This window comes from Pygocentrus nattereri, chromosome 24, assembly GCF_015220715.1.
Source record: "Pygocentrus nattereri isolate fPygNat1 chromosome 24, fPygNat1.pri, whole genome shotgun sequence".
In the NCBI taxonomy this organism is placed as follows: domain Eukaryota; kingdom Metazoa; phylum Chordata; class Actinopteri; order Characiformes; family Serrasalmidae; genus Pygocentrus; species Pygocentrus nattereri.
The window spans coordinates 4,248,678-4,262,942 of NC_051234.1; positions in this window are offsets into that span (position 1 = coordinate 4,248,678).

Sequence of the window (14,265 nt, forward strand, 5' to 3'; positions counted from 1 at the left end):
TTGTAATTGTACCTCAGCATGGAGCTAAGGTTTTTCAGAGGGCACAGCATAGACTCTTCCTCCAAAGCCATTCAGAGCATGACGCATTGTGAGTTCTGGAAAGTTGATAATAACAGCAGAACCTTTCCCTGAATTGTGACTCGGTCTTCTGAATAAAACGGCATCCATACGATTCCAATAAATCATACAATAATGATGTGGATTGATCAACCATTAGTTGACTCAGTGACTTTGCCATTAACTAATCCGGATGTGCAGTGGCTTGTCTGAGTAATGCTTAGGCCTGAACGCAAAACCATCTACCCTGTTCACTCTTGAGTGCATTACGCAATCGCTTAGGGTAGCTTTTAGTGTTGTTACGTAAAGCTTGTTTGAAATACAAGGACATCCAGGAAAGTTCAGTTAGCTGAGTTAGAGTAGATTGTGGCACTGGGTACATGGAAGTAACTGCCTGTAAACTGTGAGCCTCTTCTAGATCATATCATTTGCACTACTGCTGATGTGTGGCAATAGAGAATCTTCAATCTTGAATAAAATACAGAGTTTTTAACTAGAATTTAAACCGTCTCTTTCAGACAACATCATGTGTTCATCTTTTACATATGGATGAAATACAACCCCAATTGCAAAAAAGTTGGGACGCTGTGTAAAATGTAAATGCAATGATTTGCAAATCTCATAGACTCATTTTATTCACAATAGAACATAGAATACGCATCAGATGTTGAAAGTGAGACATTTTACCATCTCATGAAAAACATGAACTCATTTAGAACTTAATGGCAGCAACGCATCTCAAAAAAGTTGGGACAGGGCTGTGTCTGCCACTGTGTAGTGTCCCCTCTTCAAGTAAAGTACATTAGTGAGTAAAGAATCTTTTTACTCCATTACATTTTAGCCCTTTATAGTTTGAAACTAATTCCTTTATTTGTGTTTCATTCAGAGTGATTTCCCTCGTACTGCTTTGTGGTTTGTTACATCTCTGACTTTGGAGCTTCGTATTTAAGACCAAGAAAATCCCAAAAAGAGAAGAACAGACCTGCACAATCTTCAGTTCCTATGCTAATGAACACCGGATGTACTGAAAAGTTCCGCTTAGTACTTACGTAGCTTGTCGCCCTGTTTTGCTCACAGCATTCTGTTCATTTATGGCATTTGGCTGACGCTCTTATCCAGAGCGACTTACAATTTGATCATTTTTACATAGGTAGGCCAAGGAGTCTTGCCCAAGGACTCTTAGTGGTATGGTGTAGGGTGCTTGCCCAGGTGGGGATTGAACCCCAGTCTACAGTGTAGAAGGCAGAGGTGTTAACCACTACACTACCCAACCATAAATGATTCTCTAAGCCACTCCTGAGTCACCATGCCGTACTAAACCCTTGCAAGAAATAAACTGCAAGAAAGCTCACAACTTTCATAAAGCAATGTCTCAAGCATCGGGCACCATTTTCATTTTCATTTCATGCATTAACTTTCTGTGAGATACTATAGGCTTTAAAGGGTTTAAACACATTTGGTTGCTATCACCACCGCTATGAATAAGCTGCTCTAACCAAATCTGACTAGAGGAAATAATGATAGAGTGGCCTGAAGTCACTGTTGAAAGTTGAATGAATCAGAAATGGTTGAAATGGACGGTTTGAAAAAATCTAATTGGTTAAATTAATTGAACTTAAATGTAACTAGAGCCACTGTGTCAGTTCAGTTCTTTCAACATTGTCAGTAAGTTTGAAAAATGCTCTCAGCACTGTGGTCAGTACAGTACATCTGTATTGCGTGTGGAAGTTCTTCTCTAGTATGTGAACTATATAGTATTGTGGACCCTTGAGATTAGGTTGTACGCAAGCTAAGTAAGTTACAGTACCATTCCAGGACTAGCAGCCTGAGGGCACATCTCCAAAATATGCACCCAAATACATCTGGTTCAGTTCCTCCTCAAATTCATATTGTGGCCCTGAAACAATGGAAAGTGAACTGGGGGGAAACCCACTTATGCATGTATGTAATAATCCAATCAGTGGCAAAGCGAAGATTTACAGCTTTCTTGAACCTTTCCCGGTGTTGAGTTGAGACCCTTGCTGGGTGGAACCTGCCCCCAGACAACCAGACGAACCCAACTGGTGGTGGTGAGGAGGAAGGAGGGGACTGTCAAAAACGTGGGCACCTGAAAGCAGCAGAATAGGTATGAAAGTTGAATCATTTTAAAGACAGGTGTAGGCCCGTCATTGGTCAGAACCAATGAATGATTGGCATACCGTTAGTGTTCCTGGCAGAACTTTCGCCAATGCTTCCACTTATGGCTTTGGGTTTTAGTGTGCCACCCCAAGAGTTTCAGTAGCTCCATCTGGCCACCCCTATGAAAAATATCTGCAGGTACCACAGTACATTAAGCAGGTGGTCATAATCAGTGTATGTCTCATGATTTCTACCACTTTATCATAATGATTGACTTGCCTTGTTATTTTTTTCTCTGAAATTAGGGAAACTTTGGCAGAGATGCCTAGAAATTGCTTGTCACCTTCAGCTTCATACTGTATTGTAAAGGTAGTGTTGTGTAGGTATAGCCAATGTAAGAGCAGTATGGAGCAATGAATCATAATAATACAGTTTCAAAGGACTACACAGAGCCAGTAAGCAGCATTGATGTTCAAACTCAAATGCTACATAGATTTAAATAGAAATGAATAGATGGCATGAGTGGTTTGTTATTGCCAATTTCTTCAAGGATCATCTTGGATCATAGATGAGCAACATTTTATTTTGGCCGGTGAATGGGACCTGACCTTGGACTTTGTAACGGCGAGTTCTAATCCATGATGTCCTCAAATGTCCATTTCTCCAGAGGGCCTTGAGCCCTATTGCACTCCTTTATTCCAAAGTACTGCAATTTTTTCTTCAATGATTTAACCAATTAGAAATGTTTCCTTTTAGTAGCGAAGGACCGAGAGAGTCAGAACTTGCACCAGAATTTACACAACTTGCAGGCAGTTGTAGCTTTCGGTTTCTGTGAAGTAAATATATACACTATATTTCCAAATGTATTCATTTACCCATCCAAATCATTGAATTCAGATTGGGAGCGACAGCAACTAAGCCACAAAGTGCAGAGGTCACCAACTTTCTGCAGAGTCAATCGCTACAGACCTATAAACTTCATGTGGCCTTCACATCAGCTCAAGAACAGCACAGAGAGCTTCATGGAATGGGTTTCAATGGCTGAGCAGCTGCATCCAAGCCTTACATCACCAAGCACAACGCAAAGTCTGGAATGCAGTGGTGTAAAGCGCCGCCTCTGGACTCTAGAGCAGTGAAGACTCTGGAGTTCTCTGGAGTGACCAATCACGCTTCTCCGTCTGGCAATCCAATGGAGTCCAACCGTCCATCAGACTGTCAGATAGAGAAGCATAACGGATCACAGCGGTGAAAATGTTTCTACTGCTCCAGAGTTCAGTAGCAGCATGCTTTACATCACTTTAACTGATGCTTGCTGTTGTGTATAGTGATCTTGGGCTTGTGTGCAGCTGCTTGGCCTGCTTTGTAGTGATTAATGTAACAGAGAATAGACGTTTTTAACAAGCTGCATACTTCAGTGCTTGGCAGCCCTGCATTTTGAGTTTGCTATGCTGCTGTTGCTCCTAGCACTTACAGTTGACCAGGGCAGATCCAGCAGGACAGGAGATGCATGGCTATGTGCTTGATTTTATGTCTCACTTTCAACATCTGATATGTGTTCTATGTACTATGGTGAATAAAATATGGATCTTTGAGAAAAATCAGTGGAATTGCCCGAAAACAACTGAATGTGGTGTGAGACAACTGTGTGATCGGGGCTGCATGACTATTACACTAGAATAGTGTTACAGACAGCAGTAAAGAGTATTTACTGACTTGTAGTATAACTGAGTATACTCATTTATACTCAGTTATAAAAGAGTATAACTGACTTGGACCTCAGATGTAAATCTTTGTTCTGAGTGACTCAACATCTTAATTATGTTTATTCTATTAAAAAATAGTGAACATTCTATTTTGTCATCACCAAAACTATCATAACACGACTGAAACTTTACCCAGTGGTAGAGTGGCTGTTTCGGTGGTGACAATTTTTAGCTTATTTTGGGCAGAACTTGAAAAACACTAGCCAGGACATGACTAGCAATCACGGCTTTGAACACTTGAACTCACATAAAATCATAGTAAGTTTCATTAAAAGAAAAAAGTGTACTTGTTTGCAGAAAAGATGTGTTTCGGTAGTGACAGTCCTGATTTTCAGACTTTGGGACACATTTAGTTCAAAACAGTGGGATCACCATGTGGCCATGAGTGACCACTTCCACCTTTAAAATGTGGGGGAGTGGCTAAAAGTAAGCCCCGCCCACACACAGTATTATATGTGGTTAAAAAGCAGCTCCTGGTTTGAATCAGTGCTTCAGTAAATTGAGCTCATGATGTAATTGATGATATTAACAAGTCTCTGTGGCTGTGAAGGTGTCCAGGAAAAATATGGACCCAAGAAATTCTTGTTACTTTTTATTGTTTTTATGTTTATTTGAATTATGAATACGACTTTATTCTAATGCATATTGCGATAAACTCACTGCTGAGGTAAAACTTTCACACAGCACTGTATGTTCATGGTGGAGTGATACATGCAGGGTGTTATAAGGCAACCACTATTTTACCATCATCAACATTACACATAAAACTCAGAAGACATGTGCAGGTCATTAAGGATAGTAAATAAATTGGCTGTATTAGTGTTGTAGACATAGTGACCTCTGGTTCCTATCACTACCACATGAAATGGTAGGATTCTCTACATATGACCCATTTGACAGCAGACTGCTCTGAACGACTTACATTCCAACCACTAACTGATTAATGTTTGAAAAATCGGATGGATTTTCCTCTTTAAGAGAGGGATAAGGAGCAAAAAAACTCTGAAAGTAAAGAGGAGAGGTAAAAACGAGCAGGGGAGAAAAGCGAGAGAACCAGCCAAGAAAGAGAAGCAGAGAGAGGGAGAGATTGTTCATTAGTCTTGCTCTTACTGTCCCCCTCACAAGCTCCTCGGGTTTCGGCTCATCTGCATGAAGGCGGGCTTCTCAAGCCCCCGAGCCTGGCCAGAGCAGGCTGCTAATGAGCAAGCCTGGATTCAGTTACATTACCGAAACCCCCCAGCAGCACGGGCCTATCGATCAGGTTTACCCCTGTGAGTTTCACTATCACTGCCTGTTAGCTGCTCTAAATATTACTATTTGGGTGTCGATGGGCTTTTTTTCCTGGTACAGAGGAGATGCAAATGGAAAATAGGGCTTGAGACGGGGGAAAAAAAACACTTGTGAAATGGAGACAGCTCCATCCTACACCCCTCTTACGTAGTCGATCGATCTGAGGAGGGGCTTTAGCACCAGTGAACAAAACATCTTCCTTTTTAATGCCGTTGTTTAGCCTTTCAAAGCAGAATTGTTTCTTGTAGCCCAGTCTAATCTACCTGAACTTCAAGTGTTTTCATGTCCAGATGCAATCTTGAAAAACATCTTCACTTGAAGTACTTTATTTTCATAGTGCGCTGCAGATGTTTTGAACTGGAGCGTAGCCACGGGTAGGTACCCAATCAAGAAGGGAAAGAATGTTTATGAAGCTACGATTTGTTGTCTCTGAACGCAGTCCTTGTACAAGGGCTTGATTGGCCATAATACAGTTCTATTTTCAAGTTGGTACAATGCAAATAAAAAGAAAATGCAATTATGTGCAAATCATTTTGATTGTATATTTAATCTAAAATAACACAAAGACGACATTCAGTGGTTGAAACTGAGATTTGATGCCAGCAACACATTTTAAAAAACTTGGGACGGGTTGCCTGTTTACCACTGTGTTTTCTCTTTTAGTGTTTGGGAATTGACAGGACCAATTGCTGTAGTTTTGAGAATAAAATATTTTCCCATTTTTGCATAATATATGACCTCAGCTGCTCAACAGTTTGCTCAACTCTTTTCATTTCATAAGGCACCAAGTCTTTTCAATGGGTTACCTATCTGGGTTGCAGGCAGGCCGGTTTAGCACCTGGACTCTTTTACTACAGAGCCATGCTGTTGTAATACATGCAGAATGTGGTTTGGCCTTGTCTTGCTGAAATAAGGCCTTCTCTGAAAAAGACGTCATCTGGAAGGCAGCATATTCTGCTCCAAAACTTGTATATATCATTCAGCATGAACAGTGCTTTCATAGATGTACAAGTCCCCTTATACCATAATGGTTTTTGAACTGTGAGCTGATGACAAGCTGGATGTTCCCTCTCCTTTGTAGCCAGGAGGATGCAGCATCCATGATTTCCGAATCCACAGGACACTTTTACACTTCACCTCAATCCATCTTAAATGAGCTTGGGTCCAGAAAAGGAGGTGATGTTTCTGAGTCCTGTTTATATATAGTTCATTCTTTGCATGGTAGAGTTTTAACTTGCATTTGTTAATTGAATTGAAATACCCCATGGTATTGGAGGGGGTGGAGGGGGGTGGGGAGTGTCCCTTGTTGGCTGGCTACTCTAGCATTGGCTGGCTGCTAAATCACTCACCATAGTGGCAATGATGCTAACTTCAGTGATTTTTAGTTGCTGTTGTGTTGGTTGGTTAATTGCTATTGTTCTGAATTAGCATAGGGTGGAAGTGTAGGAATAGGGTGATGACTGCACTGCTGTAAAGAATAGGCTACAGCTTGATGTTATAACATTTCTGGAGATAATGTGTTTAGAAATTTTATTTATATCAAAGTACCCACTTTTTCACAGGCCTTCCCAGGTATTAATTTCTGCTCATGACCCTGATTTTGGGGATGCTTACCTTGCCTTTAAAGCCCCTCTTCTTCTTTCGGCTGCTCCCTTTAGGGGTCGCCACAGCGGATCATCTGCCTCCATCTTGCCCTATCCACTGCCTCCTCTACTTTTACACCAACCATCTCCATGTCCACCTTCACTACATCCATAAACCTTCTCTGAGGTCTACCTCTTCTCCTTCTACCTGGCAGCTCCATCTCCAACATTCTTTGCCCAATATATCCACTATTCCTCCTCAACACATGTCCAAACCATCTCAACCTGGCCCCAGGGAGCCTAAATTAACCAGATTTTACTAGTCATTGAAACAGATGGAATCTGTGAAAGAGCTCATTCTAGCGGCAGGGCTGCAGGTTGAGATGTGAAATGTGCACTGCAGGAAAGTTTTTTGCTGTATTTCATGGGTTTCAGTGTGTTTTTTTTCTGACTAAATGGTTCCTAAGTGTGCTGTTAATCTGACATGTCAGGCCTTCAGTTCAGCTCCTGAAGCTCATTTTGTTGCTCTCTACCAGAAAACAGAGCAGAAAAATATCGCTGCCGTCGTATCTCCAAAAAGGTAATTTTACAAGACAAGAAAAAGCGTTCTTGACTCTTAATGGAAGGAAATGGACAGTTTCTTTTTGTCCACTCATCAGGAAATTTTGAAACAACAAAAAGGGCAACTGCTTTCTTCATGTCACAAATGATGTCACAAAATGAAAAGCAACAAATATGGAGATACGATTTATTTGTCCAGACAGCAACGATATCTTGATTGGATCGTTTTCTGTTGGGCGTTTTAAGTTTTTACCCCAACCAAAATGCAACAATTAAGTACAAGTGTTACTAAAATGCTTGCAGAATTGCCCAAATGATGATTTTATCCAGTAAAATAGAGCAAAAAGGCTTGTATTTTTTCCATCATTAGGCCTTGTAGAAGGTTCTGATCTAATCTAACCCTCAACTTGAACCTTACCCCTAACCTTAACTTCAACCAACATGCAGCTGGTGGGCAGGCCTTTCTGTGAGGTCAGCAGGCCAAAGCGTCACAAGCTAGGCAATAACAAAGATATACTGTCCACCAACCACTGCAGGTGTAAAAGCCTTCACTTGTACTTGTTCCAAAAAGGCTTTTATGTTGGTCCAATCTGCCTCCAGAGTGTTCTGAGGCAGGACGTTAATTTGACAGGCACAGTACTGAGATCGTTTTTAATGTCTGGCAGACAAAACAACTTCAGCCAGGTTCTGTCTCCTGTATATTTTTGTTTTGCAGTAGTGCTGAGATTAATGAAGCTGAAAAGTAATTAAATCTTATGTATACCAACTTTTGCTGCAAGCTGTGTTGAGTTGTTGAGTCATCTCAAGTAGACTTAAACAGACTCAAATAGACAATATCCAGTCAAAATAGCCATTAAGTGCACGTTAATCATTTCTTATGAGATATTTTTAGCAGATTAGATAGAAGATAATCCACTTGCGCACAGTAGGGGGAAATCAAAGTAAAATAAGCGAAAAATAAAAAGGACTTTACAAAACTTTTCAAAAAATGATTAAAAGGTACACAGAAAATGTGCCTCCTAACAACTACCTGCTAGACCTGGTAGACCACCCGAACTACCCCCATCAGATAAACCAAGCTGCTTCAGATCTGAAAACATCCACAGTTTCTGTCCATCCTTCCACTGTGAGGAGATGTCTCAGCGCTACGGGTCTGAAAGGATGTGTAGCTGTCGAGAAGAACCTCACTGAGAAAAGGAGACGGACAAAAAAACAAAAAAAATAAAGAAGCTGCTGGTGTTCTCAGAACAATTCACTGACCACCAGAGAGTCCAGACCTCAACATCATTTCATGCTTAAACGCAACCAACTTCTACGAGTGAATTTTGGAGGTGTGAAAAAATATCCTTGCAGATTTCGGTGAAGAACTGAAAGCGAGTCTTTTGAAATGAATAGACACTGTAAAAAAGTGTTTAATAAACCAGTAAAAAAAAAAAAGTTTATTTATTTAGTTTATTTATATATTTATTTATCTTCTTTGCGTGTGAGGTCGCCTCACAGCAAGTGGGGCCTGGGTTCGATTCCAGGGTCCTTTCTGTGGGGGATGGGTCCCCATGTCTGCGTGGGTTTCCTCCAGGTTCTCCAGGTGTGAGTGACTGTGTCTGTCTGTCTGCCCTGCGATGCACTGCCGACCTGTCCAGGGTGTATCCTGCCTTTTGCCCAATGACCGCTGGGATAGGCTCCAGCTCCCCCGCGACCCAGGAGGAGAAGTGGCTTAGAAGAAGATGCTTGTGTCTAATGGCTGTTCTATTTTATCATTATCAACATGAAATATGCACTCAGAAACCGAGAAGGTTCGCTGGTGGTTTTGGATAGTAAATAAAATGCCTATATTTGTGTTGTAGACTATATAACCCCTGGTTCCTATCAGCGCCGCTGTAAAGACACCAGAGTCAGATTCTCTCCAGTCACATCAAACCACATTTAATGCTTTCTACAGGACTGAATGTAGCAGCAGTAATAAAATCAAAATATCAAACATCATCTGCCAAGTGTCAGCGGTGCAGCTCCAGCAGTACTTGACTCAGTACTGTCTACATTAAGAGAAGTCTTTCGTAGCCTTGATGCTACGTGAGTGCAGTCTGTGCCGAGTGTTTGTGTAAAGTGAATAAGCCATAGTCAGCGTAGCTACTCAATCATGCCTGTGCTTATGAAAGAGAGTCCTTGAGACAGACAGACAGTGATTAACAGTCCAATATTCAATCAGCCATGATCAGAAAAGAATTCAAGCATGGGGCCAAACTGTGCTTCTTCACAATGTGAGGCACATTTCTGTAATTAATGTTTTTAAAGAGCAGCTTAATTTAGACACTTTACACTCATAATATATAATAAGACAAACTGCACTAGTCTGGATTTTCCATGAGAGCATCTGGGATAGTTTTGCCATTTTAAACCTTCAATTTTTTTTTAATATTTCTGTCAGTCTGATGGACAAGTCTGGGTTTGGTGAACGCCAGGAAAACATTGCCTGCCTCACTGCATTGTGCCAACTGTAAAGTTTGGTGGAGGAGGCATAATGATATGGGGTTGTTTTTCAGGGGTTGACCTCGGACCCTTAGCTCCAGTGAAGGGAAATAATGCTTCAGTAGATCAAGACATTTTGGACGACTTTATGCTTTCAGCTTTGAGAAGACCCTTTTCTGTTCCAGCATGACTGAGCCCCAGTGCACAAAGCAAGGTCCATGAAGTCATGACGAGCCAGACCCTCTCGTCCAACATCAGAGGCTGACATCCCAAATGCTCTCTTGGATGAAGGGGCAAAAATTCCCACAGACACTCTCCAAAATCCTGTAGAAAGCTTCCCAGAAGATTGGAAGCTGTTACAGCTGCCAAGGGGGGCCAACTCCATATTAAAGCCTATGGATTTAGAATGGGATGGCATAAAAGCTCCTGTAGATGTGATGTGCAGGTGTCCCAATACTTTTGTCCATGCAGTGTAAGTAAATCTTTGGGGATGAAATCAAGAAATCGCACAAATAGGAACGACAGCAGAAACAATAGGCCTAATAAAATAAACATAAGCTAGTTGTTTAAGTCATTTACAATTTTCAGCATAATTCAGCACCGTAAACACCTTTCGGCATCTTAAATGGTTGTTTCCCAGAAGACAGCAAGCGGTGATGAGAAAGGCGGATAAGATTTATTTTGTGCGCATTGAATAAAAGCGCGTGGGCGGATTAAGGGGAAATGGACTGACAGCATGTGACGGGAAATGCAAAATAACAGTCAAGCTAAACTTTGTACATCACTGCAGGCGAAAATATTTGGCTGTTTAAAAAAACCAACACACATTGTGGTGGAGCTATTGAACAGTCTTCTAAATGGACCTGTCCTCTTCACTTTGAGTGGAGGGCTTTTAGAGGCTGGATAGGAGGTCCGATAGGGTCAGTAATGGCATCGCCAAATTGAAAGTTTTGCTCGGAGTGGAGAAGCACCAGAAAAGCAAGCAGTGCTTGAAACAAGCCATTACTTTAGGAAAGGCAGGCTGTTTTTTTTTTTCAATTTTGATTTCCCTGCTAGTTTTTTGTCCCAATAAACTGATATCACTTCAGCTTCAAGGTTCTCAGATTATGGTGCCGTTCTGCATCGCAGAGAACATTATTTAATTTATCTAACAGCCTTTTTATCGTGACCTTCTCATACTTCATGGCGGCATTTCTAAACCGGAGCGTTTTGATGTTTCCTTTGTGAGTGTGGAAAATGAGGCGTGTTGCTGAGAACAATGGCCTAATAGAATAAGGTTTGGTAGCAGGGGGAGATGGCTGAAAGTGGGTGTGGGAAATGTTCTGCCGTTAGCCCGTAATCAAGTTAGTCACTGCTAGGCTTGGTGGCCTTGAACTGTTTGTTAAGACGTCCTGAATTAGCACAGCTTATGTAGTGGCAGTTATAGCTCCTTCACCTTGGAAACACTTATATTAATATTTTTGTTATTTTATATACCTCCCAGCAAATGGCACGTTTTTTTGATTTTCTAAGCGAAGAACACACTTAAGTATGGCATTTTTGTGCAAATGTCAGTGCAGAGTTTCACAGATTAACATACTGGAAAAATAAAACATTAAATATAAAATGTGCAATACATTTAGCACAGGTCACATGACATTTTTTTCTCCAATATATTAAATTCAGCACGTAGTTGTGCATTAAAATGTAGGATATGCAGCTATTTTACTCTTATGTAAAGCATAACATCAAGAAAAATGTAAAATGTAAATTTTGAGACATTCAGGGGCTCCAAAAGGTTAATAAGGTATGTTTCGCACCTTGGTCACAAACAGATACATAAGGCTTTTGTACATACACAGAAGTATAGATTTGGCAACTCCCAGTTTATTTGAATATGATTTTGTCCCAACATCTAAAATACCTTCTCCACACTTCCATGTTTGACGAATGACAGGAGAACATGACTGCATTGTGCCAACTGTAAAGTTTGGTGGAGGAGGGATAATGATATGGGGTTGCTTTTCAGGGGTTGGCCTCAGACCCTTAGCTCCAGTGAAGGAAAGTCTTAATGCATCAGTTGACCAAGACATTTTGGACAACTTTATGCTTCCAGCTTTGTGAAGAACCTTTTCTGTTCCAGCATGACTGAGCCCCAGTGTGCAAGGCAAGACATGGCTGGACAAGTTTGGTGTGAAAGAACTTGCAAGGCCCTCACAAAGCCCTAACCTCAACCCCATCAAACACCTCTGGGAGGAGCTAGAACAGATAGTGTGAGCCAGACCCTCTCATCCAACATCAGTGTCTGGCATCCCAAATGCTCTCTTGGATGAATGGGCAAAAATTCCCACAGACACTCTCCAAAATCCTGAAGAAAACTTCCCAGAAGAGTGGAAGCTGTAATAGCTGCCAAGCGGGGCCAACTCCATATTAATGCCTATGGATTTAGAATGGGATGGCATAAAAGCTCCTGTAGATGTGTTGTGTGGGTGTCCCAGCCGAAGGCGTAATTGTAGGGAAAACATTACAGTAGTGGTGACATTTACAAATAATGCAGTGGACTTTTTTGGTTCCTTATTCAGGACTTCACTTTAATGTTTCCACAAAACATGTCATTCATTAAGTGGAGCTGTTTTCATTTTCAGAGAGGGGCAAGCTTGACCGGCCCTATATTAAAAGCAGCTGCTGATGCTACTGCTACAGTGCTGGGTGGGCAAATGAGATAAAAACCTGCCTGTGATTAGGCGAGAGAATAAGACATGATCTACAAATACAATAAAAACAGTGGTATTACTTGACTTATCTAAAGTTAGGTAGATAAGTCAGTGAACCGTATGGACTCGTCACAGGGTTCTATGTGCAGCGATTGAATTTGGTGTTGGCAATAGTACGAGGCTGAAGTTGGCTTCCTTTTTACCAGCTTCTTTTTTTTTTTTTAATTTTACCATCTTAAATGTTGCAGCACTTTTTGATGCCATAAAGTTTCACCTTAAACCATGCAGCATTTAACCATTCTGAGGCCTAAATTTACCCTTGCTCAAATGGAAATTCTGGCTTTGCCACTTATACAATTATCATACACTCAGCTACAGCTCCATTATAACACATAGACACATCTAGAAACTTTTTTTACAGTATCTTAATTATTTGAATTTTGGAAGTACAGGGAAAACATATTAAAATCATTTTATGCATCAATCTGCTTTTAAACTGCTGTAAATTGCATTGCTTAACAATTTTTACATGACGACTCCAGTGTGGACACCAAAGACACCTGATGTTTGACTCGTATTCTGCTAACCTCAAAAAGTTCTGCATAATGTGACACCACCTATAACGGTTAAATTTTCACGTTTTCACACTCAGTTATGAAAGGATGGCGACACGTCTTGAGAATGATCAGTGTCACACACTCACTCTGCTCAGAAGAATAGCAGTGAACGACGGCATCATCAGAAGAACAGCTCTTTGGTACATATCAGAAATAACACGGCTATTCTGTAGGATAAATGTGGGAGGCTTAACAAGGCCACTCTAGCCCATGCTGCAGGTTTAAGCTATTTCTAAACGAGCCAGGGCCGCATGGAAAAAAAATCGATGGGCTGCAGAAGCGCGGGAACACTGGGTAGATATAAAGAGGTAAACAACTATGGCAATAATAAAGCGAGGCGCAGAATCTATGAAATGGGCTTAAAAGCCTCTTCAGGAGCTTCTGCTTTTAAAGGAGCTGGAGAGATCCATCCAGGCTCCAAAGATGGCGTTTTAGGGCCACAGGATGGAACAGTACCGTAGATGGATTTGTCATTCCTCTCTCTCTCTCTCTCTCTCTCTCTCTCTCTCTCTCTCTATGGCCGTGTATCTATCCTTGCAGGCTCTGATGAAGACAGAAAGAAGCCCTGAACTACCACTGTCCTGATTGAGGCAGAAAAAAGGGGGCAATTCAGCTCCTGCCAGTAATTGTGGTCAGGGCACTATGACCTTACTCCCATGTGTATGGCCACTGAGAGAGCTGGGGGTTGGGCCTCAACGTTTATCCCCAGAGGAGGCCGAGGCTCCACAATGTAAAAACCCTGGCAGGGGCGTTCAGTATCCCAACAGGCATCCTTTCATGAGCACAAAACCTTGTATCTTTGAGTGCTTTTTTGTTGTTGGGCACAAGCCAGGAAGAAAGAACTTCTCACAGTAGGATCCCAATCACCCACTCGTCACTGCAGCTGACACACCGGATATCTCCATCAGCCTACTGCTCTTGAGCAACACTGCTCAAGGGTTGAGGTTGAAAAGTAGACGATGTTTTTTTTCCCCCACTTTTTTTCATGATCAACATTGAGTGCGGTCAATATCCAGTCATAACCGGACTTGGTAACACTTTATTTGGAGTGGTCCTTGACGATTGATCAACTAAATTAACAGATTACCACATTATTAACAACATATCAGTGAAGTAG